Source organism: Castor canadensis, chromosome 14, assembly GCF_047511655.1.
Source record: "Castor canadensis chromosome 14, mCasCan1.hap1v2, whole genome shotgun sequence".
Classification (NCBI taxonomy): Eukaryota; Metazoa; Chordata; class Mammalia; order Rodentia; family Castoridae; genus Castor; species Castor canadensis.
The window spans coordinates 98,716,882-98,741,533 of record NC_133399.1 but is presented as its reverse complement, the minus strand read 5'-3'; the positions used below and the strand labels follow the sequence as shown (position 1 = coordinate 98,741,533).

The 24,652-nt window shown below is 39.2% G+C and overlaps 1 long non-coding RNA gene across 1 annotated transcript in view; it reads left to right on the top strand.

Moving 5' to 3' along the window:
- Positions 1-24,652, top strand: part of LOC109695362 (uncharacterized) — a 97,084-nt gene that overhangs the window by 47,942 nt on the left and 24,490 nt on the right. Inside the window, exon 2 of the long non-coding RNA XR_012441560.1 lies at positions 15,823-15,872. This is a non-coding gene — a long non-coding RNA (uncharacterized lncRNA). The remainder of the gene's footprint in view (positions 1-15,822; positions 15,873-24,652) is intronic.

Here is a 24,652-nt window from a genome sequence, read left to right as displayed (position 1 = left end):
TTTGTGTGTGTTAAGAAATTATTTAACTCTTCACATTTACTCCCGATAGTCAAATTAGAGGAGGTTGGCAGGCCAGTGCACACTGATGGACTTTAAATAAAGTGTTTGTCTCCCTTGGAGTGATTTCAGAGGTACTCGAGAAAGCCTCATTATTTCCAACTAATGTTCCATGACCTGCCTGTTCTCAGTCCTAAAGATATGAAATGACCTAATTGAAAATGCAAAACCCGTAGATTTCTAAGCATGAATGAGCCTTTGTGAACCTGAAATCTCTTGAGAGCCCTTTGCTTCCCATATGTAAGAGGGCTTTGGTGTACAAAGCCTGATTTTAGTCTCAGGAGTCTTTCAATTAACACCTGTGTGTTTGAAGCTATTAATGCTCAGATGTTCTTAAATTCATTATTAAAACTGACTTCCCAGTACAAAATTAGCATTTTACAGAGCTGTGGATCTGCAGTGGACAGGTCTACAAATACTCTTTTCAGCAGTCTTGCAACTTTATGCAAATAGCTAGACTCCATGGGATGACAGCCATGCCTACTGTCTTAGGAAGGTTTCTGGAAGAGGTTCTGAGACAGATTAGCCACATAGAGGTCTACTGATAATGCTTCATGAACCACACAAGGTGAGGGATATGCCTGGGCTCAGGGGGAGGTTAAACAGTGATCCAGTTATACAGAGACCTCAGCCAACCCCACAGGCGCCAGGAGCTGGAAAGGTCCTTTGTGGTTGTCCTGAATGAGGCAAAGAGGCCTTGTCTTTGTACCCAGTATCAATCTGTCACTGGATGTAGGCTGTCCTTGGGGTTGGGACGTGACCTTGGGTGAGCCAGTAGACAGAAATTCCTGGGAAAAGATTCAATTGTGAACCATCAGCTAACACTTCTGGTTGTCAGGAGATTGGATACCTTGGTCATGAAGGAGACACCTGGGCTGCATTTGTAGACCACACTGTCATAAATGTAGTGGACAGTCACTCCAGCATGCCTCCTTTCCCAAGCCTTTTTGTTCCTTCCTCTACACTTGCTATTGGGGAATCAGGCGGCTCAAGATTGGATGTCTTTTTTTCTAATGGCAGAGCACTGCTCTTTCATGCAGGGACCTGTGAAGCAGGGCAGGCTTGCCTAACCTGCAATTGAGCCTTCCCTAGAGCCCTGTTGCTCTGACAGATTAGGTCCTGGGGCTACTGGTCAATCTTCTCCCTAAAAGAAGTGAGAGCTTCAGTGTGTGGCAAGTGGCCCCTCTGCCTTCTCCATTTGACTCTCAATTGCCTGAATATTGCTCTTGGGTTTTGTTTTCCACATTGTCAATATGCCTTAAAGCAACAGCTGTCCTGATTCATCTTCATTGCTTATTGTTTTCTCCAAATTTGCTATTTCAGCCACTCCATTTCCTTCCTCTAAATCAATTGAGATGGAATCCTGGCGAAAGTTTTACCAACTGAGTCATGTATTAATTTCCTAGTACTTTCCTACCAAATTATCACAAGTGGCTTAGACAATAGAAGCTAGTTTTCTTCCAGTTCTGGAGGCCACATTTGAAATCAAGGCGTGGTCAGCCTTATGCTCTCTCCATGACTCTAGGGGAAATCCTTTCTGGCCTTTGGTGCTTCTGATGGCCCCAGGCAGTCCTCGAACTGTGACTTCTGAACTCTGTCCTCTGTGTTCCTCTTCACATGACCTTCTTCCTTAGGTCTCTCTGTGTTTCTTCTCTCCTTATGTAAGGATACCAGTGGTTGCACCTAAAGATTATTTTATCTCAAGATCCTTACCTAATTACATTAAGCTGTCTTCAAATAAGGTCGTATTTTGAGGTTGCAGGTGGGGTTGAATGGGAAGAGGGATTCTAGTCAATAATTACTTTGTGCTGGGGGTTATTTGTGCTTAATTTAGCAACCAGTGATTAGATCCTCATTGCCAGAGAGGGGGCAAATGATCCAATTACAAAATCCCATTACCTTTGTCACCCAACTTCACAGGCTGGGTTCTCAAGGAAGCAGACCCTGAGGCAGACATTCAGCCTGCAGAAAGTCTGTATCTCCTGGTGCATTGGTGAGATAATTTGTGAGTACAAACACACACATGCACACACACACATACACACACCAAATAATTGCTTTTTAAGCTCTGTGCATCAGGACCAGGAGCAGGATAAGGCCAGGCAAGCATCTGAAGCACAATATTTAAAGTAGGCCTGGCTCTCAGGTGCAAACCCTACACCTACATGACCCTGATGGTGAGGGCCTCCTTAAATGTCATGCCCCAGGCACGTGTTTGACTTACCCTGCTCTGAACCCATGAGCCTACATTGTGAATTTTAACAATTGCCTGCCAGTTTGCTCCTCAACATGTTTGAGCCTACATACATTCTTGTCAGCAAAGGCTGAGGGTCCCAGGTACACTACATTCTTGTGTTTGTTTTGTTATTGTTGTTTTCTATTTGCTTTACCCATTTAATTTTATTTCTATGTCTATCCTTATGCATACTTGTTTATTTTTTTGCCTCTCCCAACTAGAGGATGTGGGATTTATCCATTTTACTCACTGCTCTATTCCCATTATACAGAGGGCACTACCTGGCAACTGGAAGTGGTTCAATAGATGCCCTGGAATGAAACCTGTTGAAATTGTTCTAAGAAGGGGGGAAAGGGGATAAGGAACAATGAGGAAGGGTTAAATCTAACTAAGATATATTTTAAGCATATATGTAAATATCACAGTATATCCCCCTACACAACTATTATATGCTAATAAAAAAGTAGATGTCTTGTACATAGACTTTTGTTTGTTTAGGTAATTATTTTTTAATTGTTTATACATTTATTCATATGTGTATACATTGTTTGAGCCATCTCTCCCTCTGCCCCCCTCACTTCCAGGCAGAACCTGTTCTGCCCTCTTCTCCAATTTTGATGAAGGGGAACCATAAGAGATAATAAGAAAGACAAAGCATTTTTGCTAGTTTGAGATAAAGATTGCTATACAGAGAGATTCCTAGCGTTGCTTCCATTCACATGTGTATTGCTACCCACATTGGTTCATCTCTGCCAGACCTCTTCACTAGTTCCCAGTCACCTTCCCATAGTGGCCTCTGCCAGTTTAAGATTACTTTATTAGCTCCTCTTCAGTGGGCATATCAAACACTTTCAAATTTTAGGTTTCCTTCGCTTTCCCTATTCCTCCTGTACACATTCTCCCCCTAGTGTGTGACCCATGTCCAATAATATTACTGCATTTGTTTTAGGTCTATAATCCGCATATGAGGGAGAACATGTGATTTTTGGCTTTCTGAGCCTGACTAACTTCATTTAAGATGATGTTCTCCAGTTCCATCCATTTACCTACAAATGACAAAATTTCATTCTTCTTTGTGGCTTAGTAAAATTCCATTGTGTATAAATACTACATTTTCTTAATCCATTCATCAGTAGTGGGGCATCTTGGCTGTTTCCATAACTTGGCTATTGTGAATAGTGCCGCAATAAACATGGGTGTGCAGGTGCCTTTGGAATAACCTGAGTCGCATTCCTTTGGGTATATGCCTAGGAGTGGGATTGCCGGATCATATGGCAGATCTACGTTTAATTTTTTGGAAGCCTCCATATTGTTTTCCACAGTGGCTGTACTAGCTTACGTTCCCACCAGCAGTGTATGAGGGTTCCTTTTTCCCCACATCCTCGCCAACATTTGTTTTTGGTGGTGTTCTTGATGCTAGCTATTTTAACAGGAGTGAAGTGGAATCTTAGTGTGGTTTTGATTTGCATTTCTTTTATGGCCAGGGATGATAAGCATTTTTTCATGTGTTTTTTGGCCATTCGAATTTCTTCCTTTGAAAAAGTTCTGTTTAGTTCCGTTGCCCATTTCTTTATTGGTTTATTGATTTGGGGGGAGTTTAGTTTTTTGAGCTCCCTGTATATTCTGGTTATCAGTCCTTTGTCTGATGTGTAGCTGGCACATATTTTCTCCCACTCTGTGGGTGGCCTCTAGTTTAGAGACCATTTCTTTTGTTGTGCAGAAGCTTTTTAGTTTTATGAGGTCCCATTTGTCCATCCTTTCTCTTAGTTTATGAGCTGCTAGGGTTCTATTGAGGAAGTCTTTGCCTGTACCTATTGATTCCAGAGTATTTCTTGCTCTTTCCTGAACTAACTTCAGAGTTTCAGGTCTGATATTAAGGTCCTTAATACACTTTGACTTGATACTAGTACAGGGTGATAGGCATGGCTCTAGTTTCAGTTTGCTGCAGGCAGATAACCACTTTTCCCAGCAACATTTGTTGAAGAGGCTGTCTTTTCTCCATCGTATGTTTTTGGTGACTTTGTCAAAGATAAGGCTGGCATAGTTGTGTGGATTTATATCCTGGTCTTCTATTCTGTTCCACTGGTCTTCATGTCTGCTTTTGTGCCAGTACCATGCTGTTTTTATTGTTATGGCTCTGTAATATAGTTTGAAGTCAGTTATTGTGATACCTCCAGCATTGCTCTTTTTTGCTCAGTATAGTCTTGGCTATTCTTGGTCTCTTGTGTTCCAAATGAACTTTAGGGTTGATGTTTCAATCTCAGTGATGAATGTCATTGGGATGTTGATGGGAATTGCATTGAACATGTGGATTGTTTTTGATAGTATAGCCATTTTTACTATGTTGAGTCTACCAATCCATGAGCACTGGAGATCTCTCTACCTTCTGTAGTCTTCCTCAATCTTTGTTCAGAGGTTTGTAGTTTTCCTTGTAGAGGTCATTCACGTCCTTTGTTTGGTTTACTCCTAGGTGTTTGATTTTTTTTTGATGCTATTGTAAATAGAATTGTTTTCATATATTCTTTTCTAGTTTGTTCATTGAGAGTGTATAGAAATGCTACTGATTTTTGTTAGTTGATTTTGTATCCTGCCACCTTACTGGAGCTGTTTATGGTGTCTAAGAGTTTTTAGGTGGAGTTTTTTGGGTCTTTGAAGTATAGGATCATGTCATCTGACAGTTTATTTACTTATTTGTATTCCTTTTATTACTTCTTCTTGCCTAATTGTTCTGGCTAGGAATTCCAGGACTATGTTGAATAGGAATGGGGATAGTGGGCACCCTTGTCTCATTCCTGATTTTAGGGGAAATGGTTTCAGTTTTTCTCCATTAAGTATGATGTTGGCTGTAGATTTGTCATATGTAATCTTTATAATGTTGAGGTACATTCCTTCCATTCCTAATTTTTTTAAAGTTTTTATCATGAAGTGGTATTGAATCTTTTTTTTTTTTTTTCATTTTTCTTTTATTATTCATATGTGCATACAAGGCTTGGTTTATTTCTCCCCCCTGCCCCCACCACCTCCCTTACCACCCACTCCACCCCCTCCCGCTCCCCCCCCCTCAATACCCAGCAGAAACTATTTTGCCCTTATCTCTAATTTTGTTGTAGAGAGAGTATAGGCAATAATAGGAAGGAACAAGGGGTTTTGCTGGTTGAGATAAGGATAGCTATACAGGGCATTGACTCACATTGATTTCCTGTGCGTGGGTGTTACCTTCTAGGTTAATTCTTTTTAATCTAACCTTTTCTCTAGTTCCTGGTCCCCTTTTCCTATTGGCCTCAGTTGCTTTAAGGTATCTGCTTTAGTTTCTCTGCATTAAGGGCAACAAATGCTAGCTAGTTTTTTAGGTGTCTTACCTATCCTCACCCCTCCCTTGTGTGCTCTCGCTTTTATCATGTGCTCATAGTCCAATCCCCTTGTTGTGTTTGCCCTTGATCTAATGTCCACATATGAGGGAGAACATACGATTTTTGGTCTTTTGAGCCAGGCTAACCTCACTCAGAATGATGTTCTCCAATTCCATCCATTTACCAGCGAATGATAACATTTCGTTCTTCTTCATGGCTGCATAAAATTCCATTGTGTATAGATACCACATTTTCTTAATCCATTCGTCAGTGGTGGGGCATCTTGGCTGTTTCCATAACTTGGCTATTGTGAATAGTGCCGCAATAAACATGGGTGTGCAGGTGCCTCTGGAGTAACAGTCTTTTGGGTATATCCCCAAGAGTGGTATTGCTGGATCAAATGGTAGATCGATGTCCAGCTTTTTAAGTAGCCTCCAAATTTTTTTCCAGAGTGGTTGTACTAGTCTACATTCCCACCAACAGTGTAAGAGGGTTCCTTTTTCCCCGCATCCTCGCCAACACCTGTTGTTGGTGGTGTTGCTGATGATGGCTATTCTAACAGGGGTGAGGTGGAATCTTAGTGTGGTTTTAATTTGCATTTCCTTTATTGCTAGAGATGGTGAGCATTTTTTCATGTGTTTTCTGGCCATTTGAATTTCTTCTTTTGAGAAAGTTCTGTTTAGTTCACATGCCCATTTCTTTATTGGTTCATTAGTTTTGGGAGAATTTAGTTTTTTAAGTTCCCTGTATATTCTGGTTATCAGTCCTTTGTCTGATGTATAGTTGGCAAATATTTTCTCCCACTCTGTGGGTGTTCTCTTCAGTTTAGAGACCATTTCTTTTGATGAACAGAAGCTTTTTAGTTTTATGAGGTCCCATTTATCTATGCTATCTCTTAGTTGCTGTGCTGCTGGGGTTTCATTGAGAAAGTTCTTACCTATACCTACTAACTCCAGAGTATTTCCTACTCTTTCTTGTATCAACTTAAGAGTTTGGGGTCTGATATTAAGATCCTTGATCCATTTTGAGTTAATCTTGGTATAGGGTGATATACATGGATCTAGTTTCAGTTTTTTGCAGACTGCTAACCAGTTTTCCCAGCAGTTTTTGTTGAAGAGGCTGCTATTTCTCCATCGTATATTTTTAGCTCCTTTGTCAAAGATAAGTTGCTTATAGTTGTGTGGCTTCATATCTGGATCCTCTATTCTGTTCCACTGGTCTTCATGTCTGTTTTTGTGCCAGTACCATGCTGTTTTTATTATTATTGCTTTGTAATATAGTTTGAAGTCAGGTATTGTGATACCTCCTGCATTGTTCTTTTGACTGAGTATTGCCTTGGCTATTCGTGGCCTCTTGTGTTTCCATATAAATTTCACAGTAGATTTTTCAATCTCTTTAATGAATGTCATTGGAATTTTGATGGGAATTGCATTAAACATGTAGATTACTTTTGGGAGTATAGACATTTTTACTATGTTGATTCTACCAATCCATGAGCATGGGAGATCTCTCCACTTTCTATAGTCTTCCTCAATCTCTTTCTTCAGAAGTGTATAGTTTTCCTTGTAGAGGTCTTTCACATATTTTGTTAGGTTTACACCTAGGTATTTGATTTTTTTTGAGGCTATTGTAAATGGAATTGTTTTCATACATTCTTTTTCCATTTGCTCATTGTTAGTGTATAGAAATGCTAATGATTTTTCTATGTTGATTTTATATCCTGCTACCTTGCTATAGCTATTGATGATGTCTAGGAGCTTCTGAGTAGAGTTTTTTGGGTCTTTAAGGTATAGGATCATGTCGTCTGCAAATAGGGATATTTTGACAGTTTCTTTACCTATTTGTATTCCTTTTATTCCTTCTTCTTGCCTAATTTCTCTGTCTAGGAATTCCAGTACTATGTTGAATAGGAGTGGAGCTAGTGGGCATCCTTGTCTGGTTCCTGATTTTAGAGGGAATGGTTTTAATTTTTCTCCGTTAAGTATAATGCTGGCTGTAGGTTTGTCATATATAGCTTTTATAATGTTGAGGAACTTTCCTTCTATTCCTAGTTTTCTTAGAGCTTTTATCATGAAATGATGTTGGATCTTATCAAAGGCTTTTTCTGCATCTATTGAGATGATCAAGTGGTTTTTGTCTTTGCTTCTGTTAATGTGGTTTATTACGTTGATTGATTTTCGTATGTTGAACCACCCCTGCATCCCTAGGATGAAGCCTACTTGGTCGTGGTGAATAATCTTTTTGATGTGTTGCTGAATTCGGTTTGCCATTATTTTGTTGAGGATTTTTGCATCAATGTTCATTAAGGAGATTGGCCTATAGTTCTTCTTTTTGGAGGTGTCTTTGCCTGGTTTTGGGATAAGTGTAATAGTGGCTTCATAAAATGTGTTTGGCAGTTTTCCTTCCCTTTCTATTTCATGGAACAGTTTAAGGAGGGTTGGTATCAGTTCTTCTTTAAAGGTCTGATAGAATTCAGCAGAGAATCCATCAGGTCCTGGACTTTTCTTTTTGGGGAGACTCTTGATTGCTACTTCAATTTCATTTTGTGTTATAGGTCTATTCAGGTGATTAATTTCCTCTTGGTTCAGTTTTGGATGATCATATGTATCTAGAAATCTGTCCATTTCTTTTAGATTTTCAAATTTATTTGAATATAGGTTCTCAAAGTAGTCTCTGATGATTTCCTGGACTTCCATGGTGTTTGTTGTTATCTCCCCTTTTGCATTCCTGATTCTACTAATTTGGGTTTTTTCTCTCCTCATTTTAGTCAGGTTTGCCAGGGGTCTATCGATCTTGTTTATTTTTTCAAAGAACCAACTTTTTGTTTCATTAATTCTTTGTATGGTTTTTTTGGTTTCTATTTCGTTGATTTCAGCTCTTATTTTTATTATTTCTCTCCTTCTATTTGTTTTGGGATTTGCTTGTTCTTGGTTTTCTAGGAGTTTGAGATGTATCATTAGGTCATTGATTTGGGATCTTTCAATCTCTTTAATATATGCACTCATGGCTATAAACTTTCCTCTCAAGACTGCCTTAGCTGTGTCCCATAGGTTCCGGTAGGTTGTGTTTTCATTTTCATTGACTTCTAGGAACTTTTTAATTTCCTCTTTTATTGCATCGATGATCCATTCTTCATTAAGTAATGAGTTATTTAGTTTCCAGCTGTTTGCATGTTTTTTGTCTTTACTTTTGTTGTTGAGTTCTACTTTTACTGCATTGTGGTCAGATAGTATGCATGGTATTATTTCTATTTTCTTATATTTGCTGAGGCTTGCTTTGTGCCCTAGGATATGATCTATTTTGGAGAAGGTTCCATGGGCTGCTGAGAAGAATGTATATTGTGTAGAGGTTGGATGAAATGTTCTGTAGACATCTACTAGGTCCACTTGATCTATTGCATATTTTAGATCTTGGATTTCTTTATTGAGTTTTTGTTTGGATGACCTATCTATTGATGATAATGGAGTGTTAAAGTCTCCCACAACCACTGTGTTGGCGTTTATATATGCTTTTAGGTCTTTCAGGGTATGTTTGATGAAATTGGGTGCGTTGACATTGGGTGCGTACAGATTGATGATTATTATTTCCTTTTGGTCTATTTCCCCTTTTATTAGTATGGAATGTCCTTCTTTATCTCGTTTGATCAATGTAGGTTTGAAGTCTACTTTGTCAGAGATAAGTATTGCTACTCCTGCTTGTTTTCGGGGGCCATTGGCTTGGTAAATCTTCTTCCAGCCTTTCATCCTAAGCATATGCTTATTTCTGTCGGTGAGATGAGTCTCCTGTAAGCAACAAATTGTTGGATCTTCTTTTTTAATCCATTTTGTCAAACGGTGTCTTTTGATGGGTGAATTAAGTCCATTAACATTAAGTGTTAGTACTGATAGGTATGTGGTGATTCCTGCCATTTAGTTATCTTAGTTGTTTGAAGGTTTGATTGTGTGTACCTAACTTGATGTTGCTCTCTACTGTCTTGCTTTTTCTTATCCTGTGGTTTGGTGCTGCCTGCCTTTTCATGGTTAAGTTGGGTGTCACTTTCTCTGTGCAGGATCCCTTGCAGAATCTTTTGTAATGGTGGCTTTGTGGTCACATATTGTTTTAGTTTCTGCTTATCATGGAAGACTTTTATTGCTCCATCTATTTTGAATGATAGTTTTTCTGGGTAGAGTATCCTGGGGTTGAAGTTATTTTCATTCAGTGCCCGGAAGATCTCACCCCACGCTCTTCTTGCTTTTAATGTTTCTGTTGAGAAGTCTGCTGTGATTTTGATGGGTTTACCTTTGTATGTTACTTGTTTTTTCTCTCTTGCAGCCTTCAATATTCTTTCCTTAGTTTCTGAACTTGTTGTTTTAATGATGATATGTCGTGGAGTAGTTCTATGTTGATCTGGTCTGTTTGGTGTCCTGGAGGCCTCTTGCATTTGTATGGGAATATCTTTCTCTAGATTTGGGAAATTTTCCGTTATTATTTTGTTGAATATATTACGCATTCCCTTCGCTTGCACCTCTTCTCCTTCTTCGATGCCCATGATTCTCAAGTTTGGTCTTTTGATGGAGTCAGTGAGTTCTTGCATTTTCTTTTCACAGGTCTTGAGTTGTTTAATTAGTAGTTCTTCAGTTTTTCCTTTAATTACCATTTCATCTTCAAGTTCTGAGATTCTGTCTTCTGTTTGTTCTATTCTGCTGGATTGGCCTTCTGTTTTGTTTTGCAGTTCTGTTTCGTTCTTTTTTCTGAGGTTTTCCATATCCTGGCTGTTTTCTTCTTTATTGTTGTCTATTTTTGTCCTGAGTTCATTTATCCATTTATTCATTGTGTTCTCTCTTTCACTTTGGTGTTTATACAGTGCTTCTATGGTTTCCTTTATTTCTTCTTTTGCTTTTTCAAATTCTCTATTTTTATTGTCTTGGAATTTCTTGAGTGTCTCCTGTACATTTTGGTTGACCCTATCCAGTATCATCTCTATAAAATTCTCATTGAGTACTTGTAGTATGTCTTCTTTTAAATTATTCTTGTAGGCTTCATTGGGTCCTTTGGCATAGTTTATCTTCATTTTGTTGGAGTCTGGCTCTGAGTTTCTGTTCTCTTCATTCCCCTCTGGTTCCTGTACTAATTTTTTGCTGTGGGGAAACTGGTTTCCTTGTTTTTTCTGTCTTCCTGTCATTGTCCTTGGTGTTGTTACTGTCCCTGTACTGTGTGTAATTAAGTATTTTCTAGCTTGTAATAATAACAATGGTAATATTGAGAATGGAAGAGTGAGCTGAGATGGAAAGCAAGAAGTTAAAGAAAAGGGGAAAACAAATATACAGACAAGAGGGAGAAAGCAGAACAAGGTATCAGACAAGAGAGTTTCAAAGGTATAAACAGGGAGTGTTAGTGTACTAATCGACAGTAAGCTGAACAGACAATAGAGTGACAGAGAGAGGATTGAAAATCAAAGATAAAAAAAATAAAAAATAAGCATATGAAAGTAATATCTATTTATAAAATGAATTAAAATAAAATGGAAAATAGAAAATTAAAAAAAACAAAAAAAACCAAAAAACCAAAAAACTTCCAAGTTTATATGCAATGCAATTTCAGTCTTAATAATTTGGATGTCCGTCTTAATCTCCAGTCCTGGAGTTGGTGCCTCAGATGTTGTTCTGTAGTTGTCTCATCAAGGGGGATGCATAAAGTAGAACAAAACTACACTCACACACACACAGAAGAAAAAAAAAAAAGCCCCACCAAGTGTCCCCAGTTCAAATGCAATACAGTTTCAGTAAGTTTTTCGGCTTGCAGGTGTAATTCGGTTGTTCTCTCATCAAAGGTAGGGAGAAAAAGAAAAAAAAGCGTCTGGAGGCAGTTCTGAGAGTGGTATCTGCAACTGTGGCTTGCCTGCCTGCTGCTCTCCGCCTGTAGCTGGCGGCGTTATTTATGCAGATCTCTGGGGTGAGCTTAGCACTCACCTGGTCCCACAGGCTTTGTTTGCTCAGAGTTCTCCTGTGCGGGGGAGGGGGGCCTCTGCTACAGGCTTTTCCCTTTCCAAGCACTGGGAAAGGCGACACTGCCCCGCGATGTCAGGCCTGCGTGTTTATTTACAGTTCACGTGGGAAGTGGGTCTTCCCTCCTCTCACAAGCGTCCCCGCTCCCGGTTGCTGGCGCGCCCCGCTCCCGCCAGAGCCTCTCCGGCCCGCCCGGCTCGTTTATTTCCAGTCCCGGGAAGGATTCCCTTCCCCCAATCTTCAGCGCTCAGGGAGCCCCACCCTCTTTCCAGCGTCTTAACTGTTCTTATTGCTTAGTACTCAGTTTCTCTTTTTTCCCCGGGTGGAGGTCATTCTGTCCAGGGGGCTATGCTGCTCTGGCCCAGGCTTGTCTGTGGGGGAACCGCGGTACCGCGAAGCTCACCTGGTCAGCGTCTTCCCAAGCCGTATGGGCGCCGGCCACTGGCGGCCCGGGGGCCTCCTCGGTTCTCCGTTTAACGTGAAGTGGAGATTCTCTGCGCCGGCTGGAGATGTGGAGGAGTCAAAGTTATGCCTTTTCTCGGTGATTATGCCTGCAAAGTGTGTCTCCAGCATCTCTCCAATATTTCACTATAGGAGGGTCGCTTTCTGCTTCCTACCTCTAGCCGCCATCTTGGAATTCTCCTGGTATTGAATCTTATCAAAAGCTTTTTCTGCATCTATTGAGATGATCAAATGGTTTTTGTCTTCTATTAATGTGCTGTAATATATTTATTGGTTTGTGTACGTTGAACCACCCCTGCATCCCTGGGATGAAACTGACTTAGTTATGGTGAATTATCTTTCTGATATGTTGTTGAATCAAAAATATTTTATTGAGGATTTTTGCATCAATGTTCATTAAGGAGATTGTCCTATAGTTCTCCTTTTTGGAGGTGTCTTTGTCTGCTTTTGGGATGAGTGCAATACTGGCTTCACAGAATGAGTTAGGCAGTTTTCCTTCCCTTTCTAGTTCATGGAAAAGTTTAAGGAGAGTTGGTATTAGTTCTTCTTTAGAGGTCTGATAGAATTCAGCAGAGATTCCATCAGGTCCTGGACTTTTCTTTTTTGGGAGACTGTCTATTGCTGCTTCAATTTCATTTTGTGTTGTAGATCTGTTTAGATGATTAGTATCCTCTTGGTTTAGTTTTTGATGGTCATAAGTATCTAGAAATGCATCCATTTCTTCAAGATTTTCAAATTTATTGGAATATAGGTTCTCAAAGTAGTGTCTGATGATTCCCTGGATTTCCTTGGTGTTTGTTGTTATCTCCCATTGTTTGTTTCTGATTTTACTGATTTGGGTCTTTCCCCTCATTTTAGTCAGGTTTACCAGGGGTTTGTCAATCTTGTTTATTTTTTCAAAAACCAGCTTTTTGTCTCATTGATTCTTTGTATGGATTGTTGGTCTCTATTTCACTAATTTTTGTCCTTATTTTTATTATTTCCTCTCCTTCTGCTTGATTTGGGTTTTGCTTGTTCTTGTTTTTCTAGGAGTTTGAGAAGTAGGATTAGGTCATTTATTTGAAAACTTTCTGTCCTTTTAATATATGCACTCATTGCTATAACTTTCCTTTTAGGACTGCCTTTGCTGTGTCCCATAGGTTCTGATAGGTTGTGTTTTCATTTTCATTAACTTCCAGGAACTTTTTAATTTCCTCTTTTATTTCATCAATGACCCACTGATCATTGAGCCATGTGTTATTCAGCTTCCAATTGTTTGCATATTTTCTGCTGTTGTTTTTGTTGTTGAGTTCTGGTTTTAATGCACTGTGATCAGATAGAATGCTGGGATTTATTTCTGTTTTCTTATATTTGCTGAGGCTTGCTTTGTGCCCTAAGATATGATCAATTTTAGAGAAAGTTCCATGGGCTGCTGAGAAGACATTCTAGTTAAATTTGATGTAAAACTTCTTAATTTTTGTAATTTGATGGATGTAAACCAGTTTGCTGATTTATAGCTCACTTATTTCTAATAAATTTGAGCATTATATGTTTAATAGCCATCAAATTTTCTTTGTGTGAATTGCTTTTCATATTTTTTGCCTATTTTCTCCCCTATCCCCCCTTTCTCTCTCTCTCTTTGTCTTGGCGGTACTGGGGTTTGAATTCATACCTTCCTAGGCAGGTTCTCTTTCACTTGAGTCCTGCCCCTAGCCCCTTTTTGCTTTAGTTATTTTTAACATAGGGTCTTGCAGTTTTGCATATGGCTGACATCAGACCATGACCCTCTATGTAGCCAGAATGACAGGTGCACAGCACCAAAACCAGCTTATGGTTGAGAATGGGGTCTTGCTAACTTTTTCTTTGGCTAGCCTCAAACTGCTATCCTCCTGATCCCACCTCCCAAGTAGCTGGGATTACAGATGTCAGCCAACACATCTGGTCTATTTTCTGTTGTATTATCTTCTTATTTATTTATAAGACTTCTTACCTTCTAAATCCTGCCCCACTTATGTTATATAGTTGCAGATATTTTCTTCTAATCTGGTTTGTCTTTTATAGTTTTTTGTTATACAAGTTTTACATTTTAATATATTCAGATTATCTATTGTTACCTTTGTTGATTGCATTTTTCTTTCTTCCCTAAGCAGATGTCATAAAATATATTTCCTCAAATTTTATTCTAAAGTTCCAAAGTTTTTCTTTTTCACATTTAAGTCTTTAATACACTTGAAACATATTTTATGCAAGCTATAGTTTTGCACATGATTAACCAAGTGCCATTAAAGATAATTGGAAAAAGAGTTTGAAGAGTCTTCACTAATTTTCAGTAAGGAATTACACTTATTAAAACTCATTTCAAAGAACGGAACAGAGATGTATGCAAAGACTTTCTAGGATGTTTACATCATCCTACTTTTTATGGATGAATGAAGACAACTAAATATTTAAAAGTGGGAGGATGAGAGAAACAGATTCAATGACTATTGTATTGTGTAATGCTTTCTATAAAGAGGTAAAAATAACAAATTTAAAGAAAATTTAATGATACAAAAAAAGCAAGTAATGGTCTTAAATGGAAAGAACCAGTTAAAGCAGTGCACATAGTTTAATTTTATTTTGGAAACAAATATATAAATAGGCACAAAAGAGCTTAAAAGTCATTACTAACCTGACAATGGTTATCTTTGGATTATGAAATTATGAGTAGATGATGACTTTCTTTCCTTTTTCTCATATGTGTATTTTCTTCAATTAGTATGTATTGCATTTTAATAACAAAAGTCATTTAAAAACAATCATTCTAATGATTACAGATCTCAGAGCACTCTTATGCTTAAGAAGAAATCAGTCACCTTTGTTAAAGGTTAAAAGGATGGAAAGCCCCAAATCTTAATGGGAGAACGCCAGTCAAGCATTCTGTCCCATAGTGTCCCATGCAGCCACATGCCCCATAGTCCTCCCATACTTGTAAGGCCACATGTCCTAATTTGGGGTTCAGCAAATTGCCACCATAGACTTAGGTCATGGGATGCAGACTCGTGTGGAGTCTCAAGCCTATGTCATGATCATTGACTTATTTTGACACAGATAGAAAGCAAACTTGAACCCAACAACTGGCAAACACAGGCATTCTGGTAGTTATGAAAGTGTGACCTTCTTTGAGAGAATGCAGGACACCTCTGTCACACAGGAGCCATCACATATGATTTAAAGACTATGTTGTTGAAATTATGTGATAAATAAGAAATCCAAAATTGTCTCCCAATATAAATGGCCAAGTTTTCCCAAAAGCCAAATAAAATCTGGCCTTTGGTTAGAACTTTTCAAAAGATGCTTTAATTATTTTCATCACCACTGCATACATGAAAGATGCTTTAGGCAAATATATAATCCTAAAAAATAGAATATTAATTTTTTTTTACATTTTTAAGCTTATCTTGGTGTGTTGATCAGTGTTAACAACTAAGTCTCCAGAGGAAAATGAAGTCCTGATTTGTAACACTTGCCTTTTTCTGTGGTGTAAATACTTCCACCGTGATGAATTTCAAGCACCATAATGAAACTATTGAATGAGGAGTTGGGAAATATATGTATATAATCAGTTCTTTCCTGTCCAATCCATCTCTAGCATATTTCTGATTTACTCAGGGCCCCTAATTAACAAATATTAACAGTTTAGCCTTTTGCATGTTTATTCATTAAAGAAATAAAACATGAAAAGTGTTGAAGTCCTTTTTGTTTCTCTCCACAGATCCATTTCCTTACTTTCCTTCCAAAGAAACAACCACTATCAAGAATCTGGTATGTATTCTTCCAGATCATGTTTTTGTACTTTTGCTAGAGTATATATAACCAACAAAAAACACATAGTTGTGCTTTGGGTATTTTAAATCTTATATTCAAAAACTCAATAGCAAAAAAAGATCCAATTTAAAAGTGAGCACTAGATCTAACTAGACATTTTTCAAAAGAAGGGCCAACAGGTACATGAAAAAATGCCAAATGTCAGAAACCATCAGAGAGATGAAAATTAAAACTACCATGAGATATCATCTTGCCCCAGTAAGAATGACTACAATCAAAAAGACTAAAGATAACAAATGCTGGTGAGGATGTGGAGAAAAGGGATCCCTTGTACTCTACAGATGGAAATGTGAATTAGTATAGCCATTATGGAAAAAAAATATGGACATTCCTCAAAAAGTTAGAAATAGAACTACCATATGATCTAGCGATCCCATACATGCACACACACACGCACACACACACATATCCATATATATATATCCAAAGGAAATGAAATTAGCATGTTGATGAACTCCCATGTTCACTGAAGCACTATTAATAGACAAGAAATGGAAACTACTTAAGTGTCCATCGACTGAGGAGTGGATAAAGAAATTGTGGTACCTACATACATGGACTACTAATCAGTCATAAAGAGGAATGAACTCCTTCATTGTGGCAACATGAAGGAACTGGAGATCATTGTATTGTGTAAAGTAAGTCAGGTACAGAAAGACAAGTACTGCATGATCTCACTCATGGGAATCTAAAAAGCTCTATATCAGAGAAACTGAAAGTAGATTGGGGGTTACCAGAAGCTGGGGAGAATGGGGTGTAGGGGAGTGATGGATGGAGAAAGGTTGATCAATGAGTAGGTTGTACTAAGTAACAGGAGCAAGAAGCTCTGGTGTGCTAATGTACAGTAGGATGACTAGAAACAACAATAGTGTACATATATTTCAAAAAGTGAGAAGAAAGAATTTTGAAAGTTTTTATCATAAAGAAATGGCAGGCTGGGTGCCAGTGGTTCATGCCTATAATCCTAGCTGCTCAAGAGGCAGAGATCAGGAGGATCACAGTTCGAAGCCAGCCAGGGCAAAGAGTTCTATGAGACTCTCTATCTTGAAAAAACCTTCACAAAAAAGTGAAGTGAAGTGGGTGGTCCAAGGTGGAGGCCCTGAGTTCAAACCCCAGTACTGGAAAAAAAAAAGGCAGATGTTTGAGAAGATAATATATTTAGTCCAATTTAAACATTACACAAGGAATACATGTATCAAAACATAACTTGATGCCCCACTAATATGCTTAATTTTTATGTTTTTATGTATCAGATAAATTTTTTAAAAATTATAAAAAGAGAAATTCAGGGAAAGAAATTTTCTTGTAGAAAATACAGTAGAAGTTGTATACATCTTTTTTGCTTACTGGCAAGAACTTTGCCCCATGGAAGCATAAGCACTTCCCTGGGGAAGGCTAAGAAATACAGCCCCAGGCTGGACTGCCACATGTCCAGGAAGAAGGCACCAATGGCAAGGAGGGCACGGGCATTCCTTCAACAGCCAGTGTTTGTCAGACTTCTGCGCTTCCTGTTCTATGACTCAGCTGGTAATACATTTTTCCCTTTTTTATTTTGTTTTTCTTGCTGATTTATAAGAACAAATGAATGAACAGTTGGTGAGTCTTGGTTGACTGAGTATATATATTCTAGACTTCCCTATTTAATTTATACAATAAATTTGATAATCTAAAATGTACCAGTGTATATACCTCAAGGAAGTGATTGAATAATATTCTAAAGGAATTTGTTATTTAAATGAGTCAATATTCTTTTGATAAATTCAGTTTCCTTTTATAAAGTGGATAATTACCATCCATTCCAATTTTCTCTCTTTTTTGGAAATAGGAAATCTCACCTACTCAGTTCATTGGAAGTAAGATAGACCTACATACTATATTGACTTTTTAAAAATCCTGGTATGGTGTTATGGAAAGATCTTTAGGCTAATATAAGTTATTCAAAGTTAAAACTTAAATGAATGTGGTTTCTTAGATACAACTAAGAACTTACAAGAGAATATGACCGTTTGTTTGACATTGTGGTAAATTTTTTGATTCAAAAATAAGAGTTTCAATATTCTTAACTGCATGGGTATTACTTGCTTTGCCTCCTATAGGAGATTTTCATATCAAACAAAACAATGTGGAGAAAATGTACTATGAAATGAAAATTCATGTGATTATTAGGAATCTGAATTTCTATACATACCACATGGTGGATTTCATTTCCAGTTCCACTGACATATTCTCTAAACCATTTATAAGACATTCCATCCTCCATTGCAGTGTCTGGCCTTTGGCAGCCTCTACTTTCTGTGTATGTGTGTACATGTGTGCACACACATGTGTTGGGGGTGTGGTTGGAATAGCAGCCATGTGCCCAACTATGTTATGCAAGTCAAGACTTTCCTGAGATTGCTTTATTTTGAACTGTTCCGTTCCCAATGGTAACCTGAGAGGCTGGCTTTCCAGCCTGTGCTCAAGCTGTTCTCAGAAAAACCACGTGAGTTCAAATTGTGCCTCAGAGTTTCTTTCAGATTGACCTCAGTTATCACTCAACACTGCCACCACTGGATCCTTCTCAGTCCCTTGCTATTTTGCACACTGACTGTGATACACAATTAAATCCACCTAAAGGTAGGCAGGTTGCACTAAGTTGCTCCTTGCCCCAGCCTGGTCCATCAGTACCTCTCCCCAGCATCTGTGCTCCAACATTGACCTTCATAAGGATCTTCAGGTTTGGCCAAGGAAAAAAGGGGACTGGTTGAAGAGAGAGAGAGAGAGACTGGGGTGTGATTTTTGTTTTATTAAGGATAAACCAACTTTAAAAGGATAGAAATTTTCAAAAAATATGTTGAAAAAATGAGCTTTTCAATGAGAGTATAGGACATGTCTCATTATTTTATTGATAGACTTGAATTTTAGTTTATAAAATACAAGCCAAGGAGTTCTTGCAGGACACTAATTTTGCCTGAACCTATAGATGTTAGGAATGCCTAGTAAAGAAGAGGAAATGAGTCAAGGTGACTTAGCAGGGTGAGGTTCTCTGTTCTTCATCCTGTCCAGGATAGAGTTAATAATAAGCTTTAATAAGCTTCTATTGAGCACCTCCTATATGTCAAGAGGTGTCTTGGTTGCTGAGATGTAACAGAAACTAAAACAGGTCAGATCCTGCTCTTGTGATGCTTAAATTAGAGTGCTAGTGCATAAAGGAGTTTACAGGCAAGAGACAAAAAGATACACAGTTATTAAAATAAAAGAAGCATGTCTGTTAGTGGTAAATGCTAGGTATAGATTTGAAAAAGAGTAATGTGAAAGCCACTGGAGTCATCAGAGAAAGTTCTTCTGAAAAAGGACATAAAAGACAGTGTGTCTCTCCAAAATTCATGTTGAAATACTAATACTCCAATGTGAGGGTATTAGAGTATGGGTCGTTTGGGAGGCAACTAGGTCATTATGGTGGAACCCTCACAAATGGTATTAGTGTCCTTATGAAAGACACCTCAGAGAGCTCTCTTGTCCTTTCCACCATGTACTGTGAGAATATGGCCATCCATGAACCAGGAAGAGGGTCTTCACCAGACACTGAATCTGCTGGTTCTTTGATCTTGACTTGCCAGCCTCCCAAACCATAAGAAATAAATTCCTGTTGTTTATGGTATCTTTGTTATAGCAGTCTGAATGAACCAAGACATTGCCTGAGATCTGAATGATAAGAAGCAAAGAATCATTTAAGGAGCAAGAGCACAAGCACATTGGGCAGAGGGCCCTCCTAGTGCAAAGAACCAAAAGTGGGACTATGTTTAACAGGCCCCAGTGGAATTAAGAAGAAGGCCTTAGGTCTAGGAGGGGTGCTGAGAGCATAGGGCACAAAGGTGCATGCAGAAGCTGCGGTCAGATCATATAAACTTCTGTCAGGCAGGGTAGAGAGCCTTAATTCCAAGTCCAGGGGTTTAATCCAGAAAGGGATCCACTTTGGGGAGTCTCAAAGGTATTGAGAAAGCAATGGTTCCCAGAATCAGGCAACTGTGAAATCCAAGGGGTTTATCTGGGTTGGCTCAAGGACCAATCTTTGGGGGTAGAAGGCAGACACTGGGGAGACAATGGCCATTGCAGAAACAGTATCCACCCTGGAGAAACAGGCCAGCAGAGATCTGGATGTGTTGGGTTTCAGCTGACTGAAGTGAAACCCCATAACAAGATAGAACAGATAGACACACTCCTGGCGAAGACTGAACGGGGATACTGCTGCTCAGTACCCATATAGGCATCTGGGACTCAGTTTACCCCCTAACATTCCACTCTGCAGACTTGGGTCATCAAAGCAGCTTCAGTACCCACATGCTCATGTGTCAGGAGCTCCAAAGTTACTTTCAATGGTTTAAATCCTCCCAGTGTGAGCCTGACATTGGCAGGTCATTGTAGAGGACAAGGCAGCTGTCAAAGGAAGAAATGACAGAGAAAGAAAATTGAAGTTCTCATAAGGCCCTCCAGAGACAGGTGAATGCATTCTGAAAATGGTCTCTCTTCTGTCACTGTGCCTGCTGTGGATGCTCCCTGGGCTGGAGGGAGGGAAGGGGCAAATTCAGGGCTCTGTGCTTTGGGTTTAGGCCAAATCATTAATATTTTTTGATATTATAAAGCAACCACTTGAAAATGGAACAATGGTGGAAGTTCTTTGTGAATAAGAAATGATTATGCATTCCAAAGACAAGTGTGTCTTGACTTAGTTCAGGTACAAATTGAAGCTTTATGCACCAGGTGACATCCCAAGATAGCAGAAAGTGTCCCTTTTCAAAGACAACAGCAAGTCTAAATACATGGTCTTTTATTTTTGCTGCAAGAAAATAAAGTTTATAACCCCAAAGCCTATATTCTTCTTAGTAGAACATCCTGTCTCCTAAGCCTATCCTTAAATTTTTATTTGTTACAGTAGAATAATTACGAGAAGTTGAAATGAGGGATATTTCAGAGGAATCTGCATAACATTAAATTAAATATATGTACCTGTTTTCTGAGTTGGAACAGTAGAGACAGACAATATAACTGCCTACAGACAGCACATGGACTGCTTCCTATAACGAGGTAACAACGAAGCCATTATTTACTATTTTTTCCTAGATGTGATCGTGTCTCACCACCTTTCTTTGCAAGGCACTGTGCTCAGCACATTTTACATGATCTCAGGTCCCCAACTTCATGCTCCTATTTCTAAGTAAAAGTACTACCCTCGGGGACCGCCAGGGTTTGGAGGCTCGTCTGGTCTGACATCATCTGACCTGCCCACCTCTTCCATGGTAACTTCTTTACCTTATGGGGCTTCTTTCTTCTCACTTCTTGCTGCATCCATTTTTCTTGGTAGAGTGAGGGCAGCAATGAATTAACTAAATTAACTGCTTGGTGCATAGGTAGTGCAGAAAGAAGGGACGCTGAGATGCCTGTGCCAGACTTCAGACAATTGTGCACAGACAGGCAAGAGGGATTAAGTCATCTGCTCCAGGTCACACAGCTAAAAACATGCACAGTGAAGCCTCAGTCCAGGACTCCTGTCTCCTACTGAGGTCTCCTTCCTCTAAGCTGAGCTTTGTGTATGGGCCAGAGTCAGTGTGTGCCATTAGTTCTTGACCTTTTGCATTTTAAATATTGAATGAGGGGTGAGGGTAGACAAAACAAAAAAAACCAAAACAACAAAACTGGTTCCTACAAATGGTGTATGGTGCTTCTAACCAATTTGTGAAGAATTTGGGAAAGGCAGCTAAAACCAAACACCACGGCCAGGAATGAATAAGCACCACCTGAAGGAAATGGCTCATAGCCTCTTACCCAACCCCACCTGAAACATTCTACCCAGATGACAAAGTAAACATGCCTGCCCTACCTCTTCTACTCAAGCTTGTGTGCTCTGTCCCTTCATCTGGTCATATCCCTAGCCTTGGCTCAGAACAACTTCAGTGCACCAGACTGACTAAAGAGCAAAGGTGCTAAGGGGTCCTTCCTGCCTTCCTCAGGTAGAGTTTTTTGGGGGGAGGAGGTGGTACTGGGGTTTGAACTCAGGGCTTTGCACTTGCGAGACAGGCACTCTACCACTTAAGGCACTCCATCAGCCTTTTTATATGTTGGGTACTTTCGAGATAGGGTCTCATAAACTGTTTGCCCCAGCTGGCCTCAAACTACAATCCTTCTGAGTAGAAGGATCCTAGAAACCTGGCTCCTCAGGTGGGTTTTTAAATGCAGAAATAGTAATGAGCACAGAAGCTCATCTTAGCGGGTGTGCGTATGTGTGTGTATTCTTCCTTCTGGCTGTGCCCGAGAGTTGGTCTTTCCTGACCCACCAGTGAGGTTTTCAGAATGGCAGAGAAACAACCTCTCCCACTACAAAAGGAACCAGTTGTAGAAAGATCTCTGATGAGATGGACATTGATTTGATGCAGATGCTACCACCATGTGGGAAATAAGGAGAAATGGGAATATTCCCACTGGGAAAAGCAGTAGCTTGAAAGAAGGAAAAAGCCAAGGAATAAATTAAAGGACCAAGAATTGGCAGCAAAGGATTTGTCTTACAACAAGCATAACTATATCAATCAGAACTGTAAAGAAATGACTTCAGGAAAATATGAAGCCTAGCCAAAGTGACATGTACTCACTGGGCAAGGTGGTACATGCTTCAATCTGAGCTACTTAGAAGGTGGAGGCAGAAGGATCACAATTCGAGGCCAGCCTGGGAAAAGTTAGTGAGACCCTAAGTCAGAAACAAAATACAAGCAAAAGGGCTTGGGGTATGGCCCAAGAGGTGGGGCAATTGCCTAGCATGTGAGAGGCCCTGGTATATCCAAAAATGGTATATACCAGTAGTCCTGGCTACTTGGGAGGCTGAGGCAAGAGGATCGTGTGAACTCAGGAATTTGGGGAACCTGGGTGATGTAGCAAGACCCCATTTAAAAAAGAAAAAAAACCTAACCAAAATATAAAGGTTGTTCCTGCTCTTCCCTCAAGCTTAGAAACTATCATATCCTAGTGAGGAGGAATTTGGTCTCAAACTGTGTTTACCCTATTGTAATTTATATATGGGTAAATTATTTAATCCATATTTAAACACATAGGTTTAACTGAAATGTTTAGTCACAGAACTACTCACAACATACTTGTTGACTTATTCTTAAATAACCCCTTGCATTTAAAGGTGCCATTAAGAAGCCAAGTAACAAATGTGGCTAACTTTATGGCATTGAGGTTGGGGGAGGAGAGGGAGGAGGCGAGGATGGAGAACCCCAGGAAGTAGCTGGATTCTGCAGTGGGGCTCACCATCACAGATTGGGGCTGTCTTTGTCTTTGGAGGTGACAAAACTAATGTCCCCATGTTGAAGTTCCATCAGTAGGATGAGGGTGTGCTGGTGGACTGAGCCAGTGAGTGAGTCAAACTCCACTCCACCCAGGAGTGAAACCACAATGGCGTCTTTCAGAGCGTAGGTGTGAGTCATGCTGCTGCATCAGCCCATGCAGTGCGACACTGTGATGTGGCTGTCACAGGCTGCCATTGGGCCCACAGAGCAGCTGTGGCAGCCATGGTTGCATCTGCATTCAGTTCAGTTCTATTTAGTTAACCCTTGCACGTCAACATCTGCTACTTGCTTTTTGGCCAGCTAGCAATCTCAAAAATGAGTGTGGATAGATTTGTGAATGAGGTTTTGATAATAGAAATCTGGGTCCTGATTACATTTTGCATACCATGTGTTTGTGGACATTGGTGTATCTCGCTGGATTTCTCAGAGTTAGCAATTACATGTCAAAAATTGTAACACAAAATGCCCTAAAAATGTACCCTAGCTGGGCACCAGTGGTTCATCCCTGTAATCTTAGCTACTCAGGAAGCAGGGATCGGAAGGATCACAGTTTGAAGTCAGCCCCCAGCAAACAGTTCCTGATATCCTATCTTGAAAAAATCCTATCACAAAAAAGGGCTGGCAGAGTGGCTCAAGGTATATAGACCCTGAGTTCAAACCCCAGTATGGAAAAAAAAAAAAAGTATCCTATATACCTAATCTTGATATATCTATATATATGTATACATAGTGATAATATTGTTCACTGCAGTAGTTTTGTTGCAACAAGAAATGTCCAACAGAAAGATATTATTTAATTACATGTAATTTATATTTACAATGGGATATCATGGAGCTATCAACCAGAAAAAGGTATGTTAGTGTGTTTTATTTGTAAACATGCTTAAGATATGTTAAATAAAAAACAATGTGGCATAAATGACTATACAGTAGGTTCTCTTAAGTACAAAAGACTTATAAATATATACATCTGTATATTTGTCTTAAAGCTTAAACAATCTCTGAAAATGGGAAAATAGCTATAATCGGGTTCGACTCAGGAGGAAACAATGGGCCAATTGAGGGGTAGAAGAGAGAATTGCTTGTTAAAATTAGATTTTTTTTTCTTAATATATCTTATAAAATATGTGAAACACTAAAGAAAGACACAGTAAGTGATTCAATATTCAGAGGCTAAGCTGTCATCATAAGTCACTGACTGTTGAAAATACACTTTAAAAATGGTTCCAAGTTTCCATAAATAAGGATTCAAGTGCCTCAAACCAATTTCATTATTAATGTTTATAGCTGCTATGTTTTCTCCTTAGCACCATTTTCAAGGAATTTGGGGGCATCCTCTTAGCTATTTCCTTTCTCAATGCAGACTCCCATTGATCTCATCATAAAAGGAAGCTATTA